The 14667-nt window shown below is 44.4% G+C and overlaps 1 protein-coding gene across 1 annotated transcript in view; it reads right to left on the bottom strand.

Moving 5' to 3' along the window:
- Window positions 1-14162, bottom strand: part of LCP1 (lymphocyte cytosolic protein 1) — a 49544-nt gene extending 35382 nt beyond the window's left edge. The window contains exon 1 of the mRNA XM_085059745.1: window positions 14141-14162. The gene's annotated coding sequence lies outside the window, so the exon portion shown is untranslated. The remainder of the gene's footprint in view (window positions 1-14140) is intronic.
- Between the last annotated feature and the right edge of the window lie 505 nt (window positions 14163-14667).

The following is a 14667-nucleotide window of genomic DNA, read 5'->3' on the forward strand; positions in this document are numbered from 1 at the left end:
TGTTTCCAGATTGATATGGGTCTAGAAGTGCCATTCAGGGAGGCTGTTGCAACAATACTGGCTATCCTGTTTTGGGAGTCCTATGAAAGAAAACCAGAATCTTGGTTAGACCCTGACTCAGCCCAGTGTGTTTCCTAGTTTTCCTGGTTTTCTTTCAGGAACTAATTCATCTTTGTGATGGAAGGAAAAACATGAAAATGTGACTTTGGTGGGTCAGCTAGCCAGGGGCTTACAGGACTAAAAAGCATAGAGAAGCAAATGGAAAAAAATATTTTAATTACACTTATTATGCCAGTTATTTTCACAAAACTGTGAGGAAACAAAGTAGTGATTTTTGAGAATCTGGATCTGGCAGAAGCTGACTCATGGTTAACCAACCTTCTCATGTACTTTCAGCCTCAATTTCGCTCAATTTTTGGTGAGGGAACCGTAGTTGGCTTTGACACAGTAGCAGAACACGCTTCCCCAGGGCCCCTACCCTGCCCAGGATGTGGCTGCAGGGCTCTGCAGCATCCCCAGGGTGGCTGTCACAGCCAAAATAAAGCTGTTCTGCTGCAAGCACAGGCACTGCCAGCCCACTGCCAGAATTTCAAGTACCTGTCTTCTGCTGCAAACCACGGTAGGAAAAAACCCCACATGGTTATAAATTACACTGCTCTCCTGAATAACTGGTAGCTTTTTGCCAAGAAAAGAATAATTCAATTTCCTTTGGATCCAGATGAAAATTTGCACACAAGTACCTGTAGGACTGAACAAAATGTCACATGCACATGGGCTCACTCACATATGTGCCCTCTTGAACACTCTTTCATTATGTTCTGACTTTATAGTTTTTAAAATGTTAGAAATCTTACATCCTAGGCTGTCTGCTCTGCTTTTAGCTTTTTTTCTTTTACTTCTCAGCTTTTTTAAAAGCTATGTTCTTGTATCTCTTCCTCTTTCTTTGGCATATTTCCCTTTATTATCTTATTTTTCCTTTGCACATTTTCTCTTACCTCCCTCCCCCCTTTTCCATCTACCTCTTGTCATTTCCTCTCTCCTAGCTTAGCAGTTTCTGCCCACTTGCTCTTCAAGCATTGAAGCCAGTGCTCCTCATAATATTTGTAAGGGTGTTCAGATCAGAATCTCCACTTCTTTTTTGCAGCCTCCCACATGCAAGCGTGGGGCCAAAGTTTTACACTGAAACTGCTGCTCAGAAACTCTTACAAGCAGTTACTAGTTCCCTGTTGGGAGGGGAAATTTTGCATAACACAGAAGGAACTTGCTGGGTTTCTACAGCACATCCGAAAAAAGTATTTCCCCCTACACCATCAAACCAAAGGGGTTTTGTTTCCAGCCTTGCCACGGTTGTGTTAGCAGAGCCAGTCCTGCTTCTGGAGCTGCACCAGGGAGACCTGACATCCTCCTGCAGGTGCAGGGTGAAAGGCAGAACTAGGTTGTCTGTGCCCTGTGCCTTTCACTCAGAAGGAACATGTCCTGCATCGACTGAAGCTGCAGGAAGAAAAAAGAAGATTGCATGGGTTTTCTCGGGTGAAGGCATCATATGGAAATCAAACACAGGAGGGATTGATCTCTCTACAGCTGTATGAAAGGAGGCTGTAGCCAGGCTGGGGTCAATCTCTTCTCCCAAGTAACAAGTGACAAGGGTTAAGTGGCCTCAGGTTGTGCCAGAGGAGGTTTACATTGGTTATTAAGAAAAATTTCTTCCACCAAAGGGTTGTCAAGCACTGGAACAGGCTGCCTAGGGAAGTGGTTGAGTCACCATCCCTGGAGGTATTTAAAAGATGTGTAGATGTGGCACTTAGGGACATGGCTTAGTGGTGAACTTGGCAGTGCTTGGTTTACTGTTTGACTTAATGTTACCTTAAGGGTCTTTTCCAATCCAAATTATTCTGTGATTCTATTATTCTATTATTCTGTGATCTGAGGTCAGGCTTTTCACAATGGTCCTGCATCCAACAAACTCTTATGTGTTATATCTCTATTTTTGGGAAGGGAATGTGAACAAACCTAGTTCCAGTAATGTTTTTACATAGTGATTAACTAAACTTCTGAGTCAGAGCTTGTATTTGGGATTAATCTCTTCCATGACACATATAAATTAAAAATATGAGAGGAAAAAGCTTTGGAGGGGGTAAACATTGCCCTCTCTACAATCACAAACACTGATTATAGCTGGCACCACAAAAACCCAGTTATGATTCCTTCATATTTTCAGTATCAGCATTGCTCATCTCAAGTAAGCAAAAAAAAGGTTTTCCTTGATTTTTTTTTCAAATTCCTCTTGCTGGTCAAATGGCTTCTTCTCCAACTGGTTGGCATCGATATTTCTTGGAAAATCTGCTGAGGTAAGGCTAGAAGAGATGTGAATACACCTTGCAAGGCAACTGTAGGGTATTCACCCAAAGGATGTTCCTATTCTCAGCACTTCTCTCCCTAGAGCAGGAGCCAGGCTTTGACAGTAAGGGTAGCCAAGACACACCTGAGCAAAAGTGTAAGACACCCTGAACAACTTTTAGCAAACAACATATTTAGCACCTGACTAAAAATATAATCAGGAAGACCCGTTGATATTGGGATGGTAGCTAAGTTAGAAAACCTACAGAAGGCACGTATTTTAAAAGAGAAAACCAGACTTTAATTTTGCTCACTGCTAAAAGTGAAAGATTTTTGAGAGAGCCCAGAGAGATGGAAGATCCAGCACTCAAAAGCTACCATGGTGAAGTGTCAGATGCATGTCAGGTTGCATGATTTTGATCACAGAGTTGCTGCTTGTGTTGCTCCCTGTGGGTATCATCCAGGAGCTGCCTGCACCACGAGGGAGCAGCCAGAGCATATCCTCAGACAAGCAGAGGAGATCCTTGTTTCCACATCCTCACTTAGCTGCTCCATTTTCTGTGCTGCTGTGGCCAATGCACACCAAAAGCTAATGAGGCAAAGACATCAGGTGTGTTTTCAAGTGTCAGAAGACTCGAAAGAGCCCCTAAATGACTGTTCTTGAAAAGGAGAACAAGACATCAGCTGGAGTATTATCTAAAAGACAAACTTGAAACAAACATTAAATGCTCTTTTGACAAAGCGTTCAAGAGGCACAGGGGAAACTGAAATGTTAAACAATTCAGTAGCAAACAAAACCACCACAACTGTGTTGATCTTGTGTGTGGGGTGGTGTCAGAAATTTAGAAACCAAGGCCTTCCAGGAGGAAAGCCCTGTGCTATCCAAGTGACACATATGGTGGTTACTTTGCCCTGTTTACTGTCACAAATCATGGGAAAAAGCAAGCTGTTCCAAAGAGCTGCTCAAAAATCCCCTGCATAAACAGCACAAGGAGCAAGTGTTTGGCCCTATTCATCTCTGTGTCCCACTAAATAAATGCACAGACCATGTCATCTTTGCAGGTCACCCCCAAGTGAACAGTGAGGTCCATTTTCCCAGGCACTCACTGACCTGCAGGGAGCAGGTGCACACAATCCATCCCCAAAACCAAAACCAAAACCCCAAAAGGGACAGTGTCATTAGCCCCATGTGGCTTTGCTGCCCAGTTTCCATCCCTCATTGTACAGCTGGGTGAGTGAGCAGTATGGCTTTGGAGATGACCTCAGACAAACCCATTTAGCCCCTTCCTGGATATTTATCAGTCCCTCATGCAAGGAATGGCAAACTCCATCAACTCTGAGCTCAGCTGTTCCCAAACAGCAGGGTCATAGAGCCCTGAACACATTGAAGAGGAAGGAAATCTCTACAGATGACACCACTGGCCAACTTTTGTGGTGACCTGTAAGTGGACAAGTGGCCTGTATGGACAACTGAGACATCACCAGCAGCCCCACCATCCCTGCCCCTGCCCATGCAGCTGAAGCTGTGCCAAGGACAAGACATGGGCATGCAGGGAGCCTAGGGCTGGGATTGCCCCATTCCTATTTGGCTGGCTGTGTTCCCAGTGAGGCACCTGGCAAGCACTGCCATGGCCAATATGGACAGGCTGGCTAAGGAGTCCATCCCAAAACCTGGGACCAGCTACAAGAAGCCACATTGCTGCTCAAGGATGAAAATGGCCTCAGCCACTGTAAACTGCTGGCCATTCTCCCTGGCACCTCAAGCATGGAGGGATGTGTAATTCAGCTGAGATTTTTTTTTCCCCAGAATGCTCCTGGGTGCTCATCTTTCTTTCCTTCACATCTTTGCATCCTCTTTTTTTACTAGGGATAATTTCTACAAAAGCTCCTGAAGCCTCCAGGCACTGTGGTTCCAGGAATTGAAGAAAGACAGAGGAGAAGAAAGGTAAATTTCCCAAAGGTCTTGCACTCTGCCAGATGACAGAGAGAGGGAGGTAAAAGAAACCAAACACAAAAGACAGAGAGAATGATGCTCTACCGCCATCATCCAGAGAGCTGCAAAGGTTGGGGGAAAATGAAGGAGTATCCTTAGTTTTTATTTCAATCCCCTTTGCTAGCCAGGGCTAACAGTCAGGCACACAGGAGAGGTGAAATGAGATAAAAGATGAGCACTAATCATCAAATAGCTTAAGGGAAAGAGGCTTCAGTGTCAAGAGTGGCAGGGGTAGTCTGCCTGATAGTTAAACTTGCTTTTGCTTGTTTAATGCTGTCAGAGACTGAAATAGTTCATGCCTCAAACATTGATATAAAGTTTTGCTCATTATAACAAAAAGTGTATAAAGAAGCTACAATTAAAGAAACCTCCCTGAAGATACTTGACTGGGACTTTGGACTGAGTCAAACTGCTGAGATTAGATAAAGGGAAACCTATTGTTCAATCATCTCAAGCTGAGGGAAAGGTGTGCATACACAAAGACCAAAGCCACTAGCTGTGCTGAGAATCATCCCTGGCTGAGTTTGGGGTGGGGGCAGAGCACAGCTCACAGAAGCCAGGTTTACACAGACTGGCCCAGCTGTGGAACCCCCAGCTTCACTGGCTACATCCACGGGACTTTCACGTGAGAGGCAGCTGAGGGGGAGTCACAATCCATCACAGACCCCCCAGAGTGCTAGGCCTGGCACCACAGGAGTGCAGGTGATGCAAGCAGAGTCTGCGGCTAGAGGCTGCCCCTCCCCCGGGGGGACATGCCTGGACATTGCCCCTGGTCTGAGTGTATATTAACCCATGGCATTCTGTGCTTTTCGGGGGGACCACCACCACCGAGAAGACCGGCTGGAGAGGATCAACGCAACATCGTTGGGATCCACGGATGGTGATATTTTCTCTTTCCCTCTTTCTGTCCCCCCCACCTCTTTTCTTACTTCTCTTTTTCTCTCTTTTCTTCCCTCTCTCTCTCATATTTTCTATCAAATAAAACTCATACTATTGACTGGCATATGGTCTCGTTTGTACCTTAATTCGAGCAGAAGTATTTCTAAAGAACCTTAATAATTGGATCATAACAAATGCTCCTTCAGGCATTTCTGTGTCTTTGACCACCTGGTGAGTTATGAGCTTCACATGAGCACCAATGAGTTTCTGACAGAACAGTAACACTAAATCCTTTTCTAAGCATTGCTCTGTAAAGTGTCTAAGGTTTAGGTTTAACTAGGTATGTTCTTCAGCTCTTCCCAGAATTACATATTACATGACTGAATAGTTGTGTAATGAAATACTCATTTTAGCTGTGAGAAACACTGGACAGAAACACTGAACTAAAGCAGAGCCAGGCAAAGATCTCTCACTGAAGAAAATCCCACCAATTTGCCTGGTTCCCCTCCCTCCTATACACATGAGCTGCTCCTGCAACTGCAACGGGAAGAGGAAGAAAAACTGGGGTCTGGCTCTGCTGGCTTGCAACAATCCCCCACAAACCCATCTGTTTCCCAGCTCCTTTCTCAGATAAGTAAGAGCCACAATGCCCCTGTGCAGCACACTGATACTGAAATGCATCCCCAACTGCACAGGGAACATTGAAAATCCCATTTAAACAAGAGGGTTTACAGCTACCTTTGAAAAGAATAGATTTAGCTTTTGTTTACATTTCCACAGTGGTCTCAGTTGTACGTTGCAACCTCTGTTTCCTCCACTGCTGAAGAGCTGTTGCCTGTAATTGTAAAAGTATGTGTACTTCCATATCCCAGTGGGATTTCAGCACTGTGAGCCTTCTTTGCCTAAAGCCCAGGGACACCTTTGCCAAGTTAAGGTCTGGCCACAGCACTGTGAGGACAGGAGGCACGTGAACCATGATGCTACAGCTATTCTGTGCCCAAGGATCTGTTCCATCAGTGAGTGCAAGAGACTTAGACTCATGAATGAGAAATAAATTACTGTGCATTTATTAATATCCCATGCACCAGCTGCTCTGCAGCCTTGCATCAAAACTTCATGGCCTCCCTTCCCAGCACACAGATTCCTGCATTCTCAAAGGACATATTTTCAGCAAGCATTCCTGCCTGCCCTTGCAAAATAAGTCAGCATTTAAGCAAAGGCTGTGTGCTTCTGGCTTGCATCAACAGAAGCATCAATAGAAGTTGTATTCTCTCTCTATTCTGCTGTAATGAGTCCCCAACAGAAGTGCTGTTTCAGCTCTGGAGCTGGGACCCCAACATTAGGGCATGAACCTGCAGGAAAAAATCCAAAGGAAGGTCACAAAGAAGATCAGAGGGCTGGAGCACCTATCCTGTGAAGACAGGCTGAAAGAATAGGGGTTGCTCAGCCTGGAGAATAGAAGGCTCCAGGGAGACTTTCTAGCAACCTTCCAGCACTTAAAGGGGCCTACAAGAAAGCTGGAGAGGCAATTTTCACAAGGGCATGCTTTCAGATGAAAGAGGAAAGGTTTAGATTAGATATCAGGAAGAAATTCTTTACTGTGAGGGTGGTGAGACACTGGCACAGGTTGCCCAGAGAAGCTGTGGATGCCCCATCCCTGCAAGTGTTCAAGGCCAGGCTGGATGGGGCTTTGAACAACCTGGTCTAGTGGAAGGTGTCCCTGCCCATGACAGGGGGATAGGAACTGGATGAACTTTAAATGCCCTTTTCAACTCAACTATTCCACAATTCTGTCCGAAATTTCTGGGACAATGCCACTGTATAGATTCTGTATTCTATAGCACCTGGGCTAACACAAGAGAGCCCTCACATCCCACTAAAAGAAAATCTCTGAGAGGAAGGATAAGAGGATAAATACATGGCAGACACGTGGTGGTCACAACCTAAGGGGATACCTCTCTTTCAGCTGCTAGGATTTCTGGTTACCATTGGATGCAAAACCCATTTACATATGTGTGTGTAGACAATGAAGGCAGAGTAGTGCAGAAATTCTGAGATTCTAAAAATATTTGAGTCTGCTTAAAGAAGTTAGCTCAACTGAGCTGCTGCTGAGTTATCTATTCCAGTTCTCCCGTTAAAAAAAAACAAACCAAAACCAAACAAACATATCTCTAACATATTTGTCCAAAAGAGACCTCTCACTGTTTGAAATAAAGGTCTAACTATTGGTTGGTTGTTCCTCTTCTGACCTTCTGCTTGTCTGTCTTGGGCATGTAATTCTGAAAGTGGATGTTGACAAAGTCTGGACATTAGGATTCAGATGAGAACTGCAGACACAGGCAAATACTTGGACACTCATAGCTTTGCAGCAAGGGCAGCCAGCAGGGGTTATCTGAAAACCAGTGTAAAATGACAGTCTTCATCTAAGGGATGCTTTTGAATTTGCTTGGAAAATTGTTTTCTCATCTATATGTGTAGCATTCACACAAAATTACTGAGGCTCCTTGGTATATCACAGCATTAAAACTGTACTGCCTTTTTAACTGAATGAATGCCCAAAATGAAAATCAGGGGAAGGATGTTACTTGTTTTAAAAAATGCAGTTAATATTAAAAAATGTTTTGATTCCTTCTGATACTAGAAACCAGACATAAAAAGTGTCATCTATCCTGTTACAGAAGATTGAAGGTGGGTCTAAAGGATCTCTGGTAAGGACATTTTCTCTCTCTGATTGACTATAAATCTCTTCCTCATTTTCTGGGAAGTATCTCTCCTTTGCTAGCTCTTTTATGGTGTAGCAATCTCTCTTAAGGAAACAGACAATATAAGAAACTGTTTGCAATATAAGAATAAAAAACCTGATTACTGCCTCATTGTGTAAAACATTTAAAACTGTCAAGAAGCCAAATGTGCAAAACAGTTTTTTCTCTTGCAAGACTTTTCAAATCATTTGCCCCAAATGCCCTGTGCATACTGACACCTCCAATACTACTACCCAAAACCCAGGCTTCCTACTGACATGCACATTCAAAGGCAGTTTCTTTTTCAAGAAAAGCTTTTTAAAGGTTGATGATGGCTCTGAGATACACTTTTTCATGAGTAAGGGAGACCTTCAGCAGCCAACAACCCCACCTCACCAGGAAGGGAGTAGCATGGCATCTTCTTCTGCCCCATTTCCCCCTGGCATCATCCCTCCATGTGATTCTATGTTATTACTGCACCACTTCACAGGCAGCAGATGCCCCCAGCATTATCAATGGATGGCACCCCTAGTATTCCCCACCAGGTACAGGGGAGGCTGTTCCCACACCCAGAGATGGCTTCTTTGGAGGGACAACCCCACCAGCCACCTTGGCAAGGCATTTGGCTTTGGGTACCTGGTGAGGGGGATGCTTTCCTCTGATTCTTGGTCTTTTTGACAAGAAGAGCTGGAAGTTTCTCTGCCCAGCCTTCCAGCAGAGCAGTCAGTGAGGATCCCTCCTGATGAGCTGGGTCCAAGAAAAGACCTGTTGGGGGAAGCTAAGGGGGTTTTCAAGAATGTGTAAACTACTTCATTTTAATTCAAAGGCAGAGAACATGAACTGATGTTGCTGCTCACTGTATGTCCCTGCTCACACTTCCTGTGTTAATCACAGTTCTGACTAACTTTGCTCATTAGAGCCAAGCTGATCAAGTCACTAACATGCAAATGACCTCACTGTGCCTGCAAAACGTAATCCAAGTTATTTTTACTTGTGTTCCTTTGCTGTTTTCTCTAACCCCAGCTGAACTCCGAGATTCTAGAATCCCTGGATGTCTGAAACTGGGTAATCTGAAATCTAAGTTTTTCTTTGAAAACTCTGACCTGGATACACAGGTGAATAATCAGAAGAGTGAAGTCATAACACCCACCTGCACAAAAAGACAGCAAATGTATGGGGAGGGGAAGAAAAGAAAAATCATCCCTTTACAGAATGTCTGGCAAACAAGAACTGTATAGAAAATAATAGGCCAAAAATTCTAGAAGAGTTTGCTGATGCTTAGTACAGATGCTTTTGAATTTAAAAGTAGAGTAAAAGATATATAGTTTATTAAGAGATTTTGATTTATGACCTAAATTATTTATTTTCTTGTAAATGCAAAGAAGAATTTGTCTGTTAAGATACACTGAAATTTCATCTTTGTAGTTCTTCCCAAAAGCAAAAGAAACATTACATTGACCACTTCCTAACATCATTCAGGAACTTTTATATATAAAAATCAGAGAATGTTCTCATGTTTCTTCACATAACTATGAAACAAAGAAGTTGCTTCTAAAGATACTATTTTAAGGTATGTTTTCAGTGATTCAACTTGAAACTTCTGCTTAAGAGCAGACAGTGGGTTTTGTTTCCTTGTTATCTAAAATGATGACCATATAAAAGTGTTATGACAAAAAAGGGCAGTAACTGCCTTGCTTTTCAGATGTTTTTCCCTACTCAGTTCCTCTTTTACTCAGCACACTGGCTCCCTTTCACCAGTACACACAAGAAAATGAAACTTTTTTGGGAGTTTTTTATCTGCACTGAGAGGGATAGGCAATTCTATCCCAACATGGCAACAAGCATTTGTAAAAAGTTAACAAAACTGCTTTCATTTCAAGGTTAGGTAACATAACAGCATGGTGACAGGAACTATAATGAGGAAAAAAATCCATTATTATAAGAAATACAGCTATTTCTGTCTAGAGGAATAAACACATTTTGTAAAGTACCCAGGTCTCTGAAACAAATATTTTTACCACTGCATTTACAGTGCTATATGTTTGGGAAAATCGGTTCCAGAATGATGCTGACCTCCTTTTCCAAAAGCTTTTGGACTTGCTGATTAAAATGTGATGTTAATGTTAAATGTGCTGCCACATTGCTCTCCCCAAATAATTTGACACTAGACTTTTAACCCTGCTTTTCCGTCTTGTGGTATGCAGTTTAAATAGGCTGAGAAGAAAAGACTGTGTATATGTTGGTGGGATGGGAACTTTGGACTTCATCTACCCAAACCTCATACTCAGTGGGTTACATTAAAATTCAGTGCTACAAGGAAGGGAACTTTTCTGATGTAAATGCATGCTTACTTAGCTCATTCCTATGAGTGTTCCCAGCTCAAACAGTCCACTTTCTGCAGGAAAAGGGCTTGCAAGAGCAAAATGAAATGTGTTGACCTTCTTCTGAGACTTTCTTTAAAGAAAAAAACCCTGCAAACAACTTCAGTGACTTCCTGAAACTGCAGTATTCAAGGGTATAGTCACAATCTAATAAAGGACTACTGGTGCTAAAATGTCACAACAGGAAAGGAAGAGTAAATATTGAAGGTTCAATAATAAAAACCAACAAAGACACATCAATTTTAAACCAGGGAAATATGTTAAATACTGATGTAGAGTAAAACCCTAGGGAAAAAAACATATAAGGATAGTCACAAAAGAAACAGGGTAAATATGACTAAAGCAGATTAAAATACAAATTAAGGTTTATTTAAAATGCTGATTAAGTGGGCTGCTTTCTTCCCATAAGAAATAAATGGACTAGGGGTCTTCCTGTAAGTGAGAAGGAAATTAATGCACTGTAAATACTCAGGGTCACCAGGTTACAAGGTAAGGGAGAAAGGAAAAGAGGAAGCCTACAGGTTGCAGATGTTTCCATGGGGAATATTCCCCATCCCATGCAGAGTTTACAGCCTGTATGCAGTGGGACCAACCTCATGGCTCTTGGCTGGGTCAGGGGCTCTGCCTACAGGAGGCACAGGGAGAACCTGAAAGAAGCAAAATACTGAGAGAAAGGAAGTATGCTTTCTTTGCAGAGCCCACGATCAATTTAGAAATCCATCCCTTAAGTGCAACTCGTCATGCTGTTACCTATTTGTGAATCTTCCAGTTGAGTGCTCCCTATGTTGCCAATGCTAAAGGTCAGAGGTCAAGATCACTAGCTTCTGGGTGAAATTCATTCCATTTTGGTAACCTACACTGTTACAATTCGTACTTATTCCATCCATCCATCCATCCCTCAAAACTGAAACGTGGATTCTCTAATAACAAGGAAGAAGCTATAGTTTCGGATGAATGACTGTATTTTCCTGAGAAAAACCTGCAGGTTATCTGTAAATTAAATTAAATAAATCAGATTATTTAGCAGTAGTACAGGTTACACATGTGTCTTTGGAGGAGCAAAAGACATTTTGCTCTGAGTTCCTCCCTTTGATCTCCAAGGATGTGCTCCCAACAAAACCTTATGTCTATGTTTCCTGTCAGACCACTGATCCTTTCTCTGATTTTGAATGGGTGATCAGAGGGCAAGTGTTTTCTGAGGACTTATTTTTTACCAAGGACTATCTGAAGTGTGCATTACACATGGGAAAATTCAGGAATTGCAGTTCTGTCGTAGAGATGGTGATGGGACGTGAGGGAGAAAGCATTAATGGCCAGGAAGCACTGCATGATGTAGTGGTGTTGTAAGGGAAGTCTCACCTGAGTTTCCTCTTGTTGTCTAACTCAGGAATAATGAGTGTAGCACACTCCATTGCTGGACTGCCACTATTGCTGATCTTCTCATTCACAGTTAGTACACCTTAATAACTGTTGGAGAAATACAGGCAGTCACTTTGGAAACAGGTGATGGCAGCAGCATCATCCCACCAGTCAGCCAGGACTGATCTCCAGAGGAGATCAATGACAGAGACTGCTGGGGACCAGGTCACAGACCCTCCTGTGTGTCCTGTCACACCAGACATCTGCTCAGATGGCAGTGCCATCAGCCAGTTCCTGTCAGGCCTCTGCCATCACTGTGGGAAGGGTCTGGAAGAGAAAGTGGAAAAGGGCTCCTTTCCCACCAGGGAAAACTCATAGAAACCTTTGAGTGAGATGGTGGTTTAAGCACAGCTCCTGTAATTATCTTTTATGCTGAAACAAAAAAAGACAGGCTTTGATCTTGCAAACACAAAGGCCACCTTATTCCTCTCATTTGAAATGAGAAAAAACCCAATCCCACTGTAGCCCGGAAACATTTTGCCAGAAATCCCAATAAGGGCGAAATTTCATCCTCCTTGTACATTACAGGATGTAAAACTTCCTCAGGAAAGGAAGCTTAAGTCACACTCTTGTATTCAATTCTACATTTACTCCCAAGGGAAGTCTGTAACCCAGTGTTTCACTGTCAATGGCAGGAACACATGCAAAATGTTTCAGTAGGAAGATTCTGGTATCCTTTGGGTATCCTGAGGCTGTCATCTTCAGTGCATGCACCTGCATCTGACCAGGGCACTCAGGAGTGTGCCTGAGCTCTCAGCTTGGATACTCACCCTTGGCTGTGCCCTAACTCAAACCTGAAGGGAAACACAAACACCCTCATTCCACTTCCCAGAAACAGGAGTGCCAGGGTGGGCAGTAAGATGTCCCACCAGCCCCATAGTGCAGACACAACCATTGCTATTCCCACCTAAAAGAGCTCACAGCCCAATGGGGGAGTGCTCATGGTTCCACATGGCACAGAAAACGTGTATTTGTTTGTGGTGATGTTTTGCTTTCAATCTCACACCGCTAAGCACAAAAGCCAATGATGAAATAAATCACTCGGGCACTGTATTGATTCTTGAATGACGATTACATAAAGCAAACTGTAAATGCTTTGGTATGCTAAATAAACCCTCCCTGGCATCTATTATGCATGTTGCAGCCATACCTTTCATTTCATTTACGCAGCTTCTTTTGAGGAAAGTCATCCAATTTTTTCCCTCAGCCTATTCCACTCACTTTACGCAGTGGAGTATGTGCAAAGGAAGAGAAGCAGAGGAAAGAGAGGGAAATTGATTGCTGCCAGCCTGGTAGGGAAACGCTAACCTTGCAGGCAGGAGACAAACAGCAGAGTCATCTGCAACATGCAAACCAGCTTCTTCATTTCCATACTGAGGCACAGGAAATGCCCTTCAGAAATTTTCAAAACTATTACAGCTATAAAGAAGTTGTCTTTAGTGGGACCCTGTGGACAAAAACGAATTTAAAAAATAAGTACTAAGATTAAATACATCAGCTAAGTTTTTGATAGAGAAAACTATGCTGGGTGGTGAGTGTTCACATAACACAGATACAGACTATTCATCAGTCCCTAAATGCAACCTCAAGAGAACATTTTCAGTTATCAGAAATGCCAAAACTGCCTTCACTTCAGCATCCCACCCCCACCCCTGCCTACCCCGTGTTAGTAAGTCACTCTCAAAAGACTTTGTACCCAGATAAAAATTCTACCCCACTGGATCAAATGGGGCTTGCTTGAATCAGGACTGCAGTGCCAGGCCTATTTCTCAAAGCAATTATACTGCCGAGATTAATTTGAAGAGGTTCGGCTTAGCTCGACCCAGTTTGCATGAAGAAGCACCAGCTTTACACCTGCTAGCCCGTGCGCCAGAGTCAGCGGCACTGCTGTGCCAGGGCAGAGTGTGACAGCGGCAGCAGAGCCCTGCTCCCATCCCTCCGCTGCTGCTGCTCGCCGGGCACCGCCGGCACTCCGCACCGCTCCCGCAGCCGGCAGTCATCCCGGCATTCCCGCACCGCTCCCGCGGCCGGCAGGCTCATCCCGGGACTCCCGCACCGCTCCCGCAGCCGGCAGGCTCATCCCGGGATTCCCGCACCGATCCCGCAGCCGGCAGGCTCATCCCGGGACTCCCGCACCGCTCCCGCAGCCGGCAGGCTCATTCCGGGATTCCCGCACCGCTCCCGCAGCCGGCAGTCACTGCCCCCCGCCAGCCGCTCCCCCCGAGCTGCTCCCGGAGGAGTTCGCTTCAGAGTAACTTTAATCTTTTCTCTCTTGAGCACCGAGGGGCAAACAACAATAATAGCAATAATAGCAATAAAACTAACAGCAACACCAAGGACCACCATCACCACCTCCTGCATCCACAAGCGCAATTAGCGAGGATAGTTACCAGCCAGGAGCGGCGCAGCAACAGGCGATGCCGGGCCGGGGGCGGGCGCGCTCCCGCAGCCGCAGCCCCTCCGCCCGCTGCCGCCGGCGCCACCGCCCCTGCCCCGCCCAGCCCTGCGGACACGCCCCGGACACGCCCCGTCAGCGGGAATTGTCCCCAAGGCCAGCCCCGTGTGTGGCACTGGGCAGTCACTGCGTTGCTCGGTAAAACACGTTTTTAAAGGGTACCTCTGAAACGAGTTCTGCTCTAAGCTGATGCGCAGGACAGGTGCTTTTTCCTCATCAGTGTTAGCCCGGTTTTGATACTGAGCAGCAGAAAGTTCCTGGTGCTTGTCCATGGTTAGAGCAGAACAAAACTGTGTCCAGGTTTCTCTTGATTCTAGTTTGTTATGAATTGTTTTTCCCCCTTCTTCAGACCCTCTTCCAAGCAACCTGGCAGGTTTCATCACAGACACATCCTTCCATTACCTCTTTTCTTTACCACACTGAATTTCCTCACTACCAGTTTTCTGTTCTCCCTTCTGCGGC

The sequence above is a fragment of the Lichenostomus cassidix genome, chromosome 1, assembly GCF_008360975.1.
Source record: "Lichenostomus cassidix isolate B80296 chromosome 1, HeHo_3.0, whole genome shotgun sequence".
Taxonomy (NCBI): domain Eukaryota; kingdom Metazoa; phylum Chordata; class Aves; order Passeriformes; family Meliphagidae; genus Lichenostomus; species Lichenostomus cassidix.